We start from the raw sequence: 7,962 nt of genomic DNA, 5'->3' as shown, positions 1-7,962 counted from the left end.
GTTGCTGTCGTGTTTTCCTCTCAATTTTCCACGAAGAAATGTTTAACTTTTTTATTTCGTTGCAATAGATTGGAACTAAGCAATAGACTGGAACTAAGCAATAGACTGGAACTAAGCAATAGTCTGGAACTAAACAATAGACTGAAACTAAGCAATAGACTGGAACTAAGCAATAGACTGGAACTAAACAATTGACTGGAACTAAGCAATAGACTGGAACTAAGCAATAGACTGGAACTAAGCAATAGACTGGAACTAAGCTGACCTGGTATGAGGTCAGAGCCCTCATTATCATCCTTGCTAACTACCGGAAGCAGATTAAGTCGTTCCACAACCGATGTCCGGCCCATGTTAACTCTGATGTGCCCAGCAGTTGGAGGAGGATCGCCAGAAGCTTCTGGAAGATTTCAAGGACGTCTTGGTGGACCTGACACTTTCAGACAAGGTCGAAAACCCCAATTCATTGTGAAGATCTTCACTATAACGTTGGACGAACATACAGAATGTTGCACACATGTAATGCGGACAAAATGAAAAAAGATAAACACAAAAATTATGTCTGGTGTGGGTCTCGAACCCACGACCTTGAGTGTGTGAGACTCACGCTCTGCCACTGAGCTAACCAGACAATAGAAAAATACGTCTGTTTCTTCAATTTGAATTAATGAAAATCTTTGCGAGGCAGAGTTTAGAAAAGAGAGATGTCTTTGACGAAATTTACTTGCTTGGCTTATTCTTCTGCTCCTCATTATCGAAAGTAAACATACTGAAGGATATATATATATATATATACATATATATATATATATATATATATATATATATATATATATATATATATATATATATATATATATATATATATATATATTCTTTTTCTTTTAAACTATTCGCCATTTCCCGCGTTAGCGAGGTAGCGTTAAGAACAGAGGACTGGGCCTTTTTTGGAATATCCTCACCTGGCCCCCTCTGTTCCTTCTTTTGGAAAATTAAAAAAAAAAGAGAGGGGAGGATTTCCAGCCCCCCGCTCCCTCCCCTTTTAGTCGCCTTCTACGACACGCAGGGAATACGTGGGAAGTATTCTTAATCCCCTATCCCCAGGGAATATATATATATATATATATATATATATATATATATATATATATATATATATATATATATATATATATATATATATATATATATATATATATATATATATATATATATATATATATATATATATATATATATATATATATATATATATATATATATATATATATATATATATATATATATATATATATATATATATATATATATATATATATATATATATATATATATATATATATATTCCCTGGGGATAGGGGATTAAGAATACTTCCCACGTATTCCCTGCGTGTCGTAGAAGGCGACTAAAAGGGGAGGGAGCGGGGGGCTGGAAATCCTCCCCTCTCTTTTTTTTTTTAATTTTCCAAAAGAAGGAACAGAGGGGGCCAGGTGAGGATATTCCAAAAAAGGCCCAGTCCTCTGTTCTTAACGCTACCTCGCTAACGCGGGAAATGATGAAAAGTTAAAAAAAAAAAAAAAAAAAAAAAAAAATATATATATATATATATATATATATATATATATATATATATATATCTTTCTTTTTTCTTTCAAACTATTCGCCATTTCCCGCATTAGCGAGGTAGCTTTAAGAACAGAGGACTGGGCCTTTGAGGGAATACCCTCACCTGGCCTAATTCTCTGTTCCTTCTCTTGGAAAATTAAAAAAAAACGAGAGGGGAGGATTTCTAGCCCCCCGCTCCCTCCCCTTTTAGTCGCCTTCTACGACACGCAGGGAATACGTGGGAAGTATTCTTTCTCCCCTATCCCCAGGGATGATATATATATATATATATATATATATATATATATATATATATATATATATATATATATATATATATATATATATATATATATATATATATATATATATATATATATGTATATATATATATATATATATATATATATATATATATATATATATATATATATATATATATATAGATATAGATATTGATATATATATTGGAAAGGATCACAATTTTGCGCGTGATCAAGTATATTCCTATGGATTTCTGTAGAAAGTACGTGGGACATTGATTTTAAGCAAATTATTTTATACAATAAGAAATAAAATCCCATAACTTTTCTGGAGCGCAGGGTAAAGAAACGTATGTAACATGAAACCGGTAGAATTCATATCTAACATAAAAATTTCTATTTTGCTGATAAAAGAAATGTTTTACATGTAGACATCAGTAATATCTTGAACAACCTAAACATAGTTCCATCAAATTTTATATTACAAGTTTTTTATCCGGGTTTTACGCATTAAAACGATATTGTCTACAGAAACGTAATGTAGTAATTATCAGCACAAGGTTTAGAAGGTCTTAAACAAGTTATGAGTTTATATTCTTCAAAACTTTAGTAAGGTCCATTAAGTATAATTTGAAAAAGAGACTTGTTCATTTTGCTTTTGTGAACACTAATGAGAAAATCATCAATGTTTTTCTTTTAAATGTTCAATACGAATCAAATCAAAGTATCTTTCAGAGAAAATGTATGTCAAAATCAGCAAGACACAAACAATCAAGTCTGATTAACTAAAGATCATTAAATAACAAATAAAGAATATGATATGCGAATGTCAACAATCTCATTAATATCACAAATTCAATTATGTTACAAAAAATTTTCAAGTCATCAAAAGTAATAAAAGGAAAAGCCGTCCGGAAGTAACTTGTTACTCTCAGCGTAAACACATATAGGCGGAATCCGGTAACACCTCTTAGATAGCATATGGAGGACAGAGTAGAGTGGCTAGGCTCAGAAGCATGTTCTCCACTTCAACTGACAAATGATATGTTAAGACAACACAAACCACATACATCGATTGTGAGGATGGAATCAGGGATGAAACATCTATAACTAGAAAGGTTAAAGATACAAAGATGGTGAAATACCTTTACCCGGGATCAGTAGCACCTGTGGCAATGGACACATCTTTGTAATGCTTGATCACTTACAACTGATCAACTTTAATACGAAAGTCTTAGGTATTGTCCCTCAGGAAAACTTTTTATAAATATCTAAAAAGACACATATATATGTTATATGTACGTTATCTCTAGAATATATCTTTACCCAGGACGTGTAACACTTGTGTGGATAGACACAGCTTTGTAATGTATGATCCATTACACAAAATAAACTTCACTAACGAAGAGTTATACCACGAGTAGATGGAGAACATTAATCAAATACCTATACAGAATTTTCATGTAAGATAAGAGGCATTTCTTGATAGTAAACATAAGAAATGATGATGAAAGAAAAGGGACGTAGATGTAAATATTTTGTTAAAAGATGAAATGCTCCTGCATTAAACTAGCTCCTTGTGTTCCATTTTCACTAGATACCCACATGATAATGCATTCTGTTCTTTATAATCATTAATGTTTATGTTTTTAACACGGTTTATCATTTCTTATATAATATTAAGGATTCAGGTTTAAAGATCTTGGTTCTGAACAACCATTATAATGCAACACAATACATATTCATCATAAACAAATCATTTATCACAATAACCATTATGTTTGTACCAGATTCTTCAAGTCCTCAGTCACGTTTGTTGATATCGGTGCTGTTTCCTGTAGAGCGGATAGCGCCAGAAATGGATGAAGGCAAGCAAGTATGTATAAGTATATGCCATACATAAGATAAACAATTATCCTTGTATGAGGAAAGCATCTTGGTTGTGCGATTAATTTCAGTATTTCTCTTCAACAATGAACTTCCCCCTGGTATAGTGAACATATGCTTGATATGATCCTGTAAGCGCCAGCAGGTCAAAAGCATCTTCAAGTAATGTAAAGTGTGTAGTGAAGATGGCTCTTAACCTGACCCGTGAGTGAACAGGATGGCATGTGATACTGTCAAGGGAAATAATGTCGGAGTTTTGGTTTATTTATAAGAAATGCTATAATTCCCTTAACACAGTTACCAATCCCCACCAGTGGTATAATTATCACTCATGAATAAATTCACTGCAATTTTGATCACTGTCATCTTTACCATTCATACTATACAATTATTTTCAGCAATGTAACTTATGCATTATCATTACTGTACATTACATACATTACAGCAGTAGTGATATTTCGTGTGTGATAAAAGATGGTGACGTCTTTCCCATACACATATCATTATCAAATATTTACCTTACTCTACATAGCACACTACACTTCCTTATCAAAACACACGCCTTTTACTATCCTCAAGATTATCATAACTACCCTATATTTTAACAGGATTAACCATCCTTGATATGCACATATTCATGCCTACCACAAATATTATCATAACTACTCTAGACAATACAAAAACATAACTACAACCATACAAAGTTTACAACCAACTATATTACTTATCCGGGATATTAAGAGAACATGTCATCAACCATCTCTCACTAAAACAAAAACAGATCATCCATCATCATGTGCACTGTGTACAAAAACGTTCATCGTGTCCTGACAAACATTGGATCAACAAAACCTAAGGAAATGCTGCTCATGCTCCTGGACCGGCTACCATGGCGCAGTGGATCCTCCTGGTCGTTGGTTACCCTCCCATATTTTGCACCGGCATTGTTGTACCTTGTGGGTATATGCAAGTGTGTGTTTCTCTCATGTCTTCGTATGGGTGTTCGCCTGGCACTTTACACCATCTGGGTCATTGTAGTCACCTGCTTCATTCTCGAACAGGAGTTCTTGAGCGTGATGGACCCACTGGTAGTGAGCGCAATAAGATGGCTCGTAGGTCTTGTGCGGAGAGTTGTGAGGAATATCGTGCGGGAACTCATATTCCAGGTGACTATGTTCCTCTTAGTGTTCATCATCCTCGTGAGAATGGTGGTGGAGGTAATGGTTCCTATCATTAGAAGAGCTGACTACGCTGTGCAGGTCACACAGAAAGTCCATAGAATATTCTTGGATGAGATAGTTGTGGTACTTGTCGTGGAGGTGGCAAAGATGATGCGCACTGGCATTCGTGTACTCATCGTAAAGATGGTCACAAAGGTCAGCATCTCTGTATGGTCAGTTGTGTTCAGAGAAGCAGTGATCTTGGAGACTATGGCACAGTGAATGCCAACAACACCTTCAGGATCCTTTCTCTCCTGGGGGCCTCATCGAGGAAGTCTTCATCGTTGCAACACTCAGGTTGATTTTCTGTTATAGACTGTTGGCTGGAGGCGCCGTTGTAGTAGCAGTTTTGAGCTGGATTGCTGAATATTTGGTATGATCATCATGGTCCTGCACACACTGGTAACCGCCGCCATAGTACATCTTCGTCCAGCAATATACGTGATTGAAATGACGTCGAAATTGGGTAAATACGTAGTAACCTTTGTGAAAGTGGTCAACAGCAGAAGAGGGTGTGTTGAAATGGTTTGGACACATGGAGATAATGAGTGAGGAAAGATTGACAAAGAGGATATAAGTGTCAGAGGTGGAGGGAAGAAGGAGAAGCGGGAGAGGGTGGTTAAGTATAATAAATAAATAGTTTAAAATATAGATATCAATATTATCATTAATATTATCGCTATTATTATCATTATCATTGTTATTAGTGTTAGTATTATATGGTTATTATTATCATTATCATTATAATTATTATCATTAATTCTGTTATTATCATCATTATTATCATTATTGTTGTTGTTATTATTATTATGATTATTATTATTATTATTATTATTATTATTATTATTATTATTATTATCATTATTATTATTATTATTATTATTATTATTAATATTTTTTTTTTTATTATTATTATTGAAGCTTATTCTTTCATTGAAATGTGAACAAAGGGAGCATTTTTCAAAGTGATAGAGATAGAAAGCAAAGAGGTGTTTTCATGAAAGTACTGGAAAAGTTGAGGTCTAGATAAACCTTTGGTCTGTCAAGGCTTTATTATGGCGGATGACCAACTACCTACCTTCATGTATCCAAGATATGGTTGTACTTTGTGTAATGAAGACAATTGAGAAACATCATAAGCCAATATTCCAGTTTCATGATAAGAGAAGTGGTCCAGGCAGTATGATACGGTGGTTAAATTGATGAAAAATACTATTGACGTTTGTGTAAATAAATTATACATTTCCCTTTTCCATAGCCAGAGGTTGAACCATAATGTGACATTCATTTTTTTAATTTCATTTCAGGATAGAAGTTTTAGTTTTCTAAATTATTTCTTACATTTTTCATATGTATATATATATATATATATATATATATATATATATATGTGTGTGTATATGTGTGTATGTGTGTATGTATGTGTATATGTGTGTGGATATATATATATATATATATATATATATATATATATATATATATATATATATATATATATATATATATATATATATATATATATATATATATATATATATATATATATATATATATATATATATATATATTATCCCTGGGGATAGGGGTGAAAGAATATTTCCCACGCATTCCTCACGTGTCGTAGAAGGCGACTAGAGGGGGCGGGAGCGGGGGGCCAGAAATCCTCCCCTCCTTGTATTTTTAACTTTCTAAAAAAAAAAATGGGAAACAGAAGGAGTCACGCGGGGAGTGCTCATCCTCCTCGTAGACTCAGGTTGGGGTGTCTAAATGTGTGTGGATGTAACCAAGATGTGAAAAAAGGAGAGATAGGTAGTATGTTTGAGGAAAGGAACCTGGATGTTTTGGCTCTGAGTGAAACGAAGCTCAAGGGTAAAGGGGAAGAGTGGTTTGGGAATGTTTTGGGAGTAAAGTCAGGGGTTAGTGAGAGGACAAGAGCAAGGGAAGGAGTAGCAGTACTCCTGAAACAGAAGTTGTGGGAGTATGTGATAGAATGTAAGAAAGTAAATTCTCGATTGATATGGGTAAAACTGAAAGTTGATGGAGAGAGATGGGTGATTATTGGTGCATATGCACCTGGGCATGAGAAGAAAGATCATGAGAGGCAAGTGTTTTGGGAGCAGCTGAATGAGTGTGTTAGTGGTTTTGATGCACGCGACCGGGTTATAGTGATGGGTGATTTGAATGCAAAGGTGAGTAATGTGGCAGTTGAGGGAGTAATTGGCATACATAGGGTGTTCAGTGGTGTAAATGGAAATGGTGAAGAGCTTGTAGATTTATGTGCTGAAAAAGGACTGGTGATTGGGAATACCTGGTTTAAAAAGCGAGATATGCATAAGTATACGTATGTAAGTAGGAGAGATGGCCAGAGAGCGTTATTGGATTACGTGTTAATTGACAGGCGCGCGAAAGAGAGACTTTTGGATGTGAATGTGCTGAGAGGTGCAACTGGAGGGATGTCTGATCATTATCTTGTGGAGGCTAAGGTGAAGATTTGTATGGGTTTTCAGAAAAGAAGAGTGAATGTTGGGGTGAAGAGGGTGGTGAGAGTAAGTGAGCTTGGGAAGGAGACTTGTGTGAGGAAGTACCAGGAGAGACTGAGTACAGAATGGAAAAAGGTGAGAACAATGGAAGTAAGGGGAGTGGGGGAGGAATGGGATTTATTTAGGGAATCAGTGATGGATTGCGCAAAAGATGCTTGTGGCATGAGAAGCGTGGGAGGTGGGTTGATTAGAAAGGGTAGTGAGTGGTGGGATGAAGAAGTAAGATTATCAGTGAAAGAGAAGAGAAAGACATTTGGACGATTTTTGCAGTGAAAAAATGCAATTGAGTGGGAGATGTATAAAAGAAAGAGACAGGAGGTCAAGAGGAAGGTGCAAGAGGTGAAAAAGAGGGCAAATGAGAGTTGGGGTGAGAGAGTATCATTAAATTTTGGGGAGAATAAAAAGATGTTCTGGAAGGAGGTAAATAAAGTGCGTAAGACAAGGGAGCA

This window comes from Panulirus ornatus, chromosome 12 (genome assembly GCF_036320965.1).
Source record: "Panulirus ornatus isolate Po-2019 chromosome 12, ASM3632096v1, whole genome shotgun sequence".
Lineage (NCBI taxonomy): Eukaryota > Metazoa > Arthropoda > Malacostraca > Decapoda > Palinuridae > Panulirus > Panulirus ornatus.
This window is presented reverse-complemented; position numbering follows the sequence as displayed.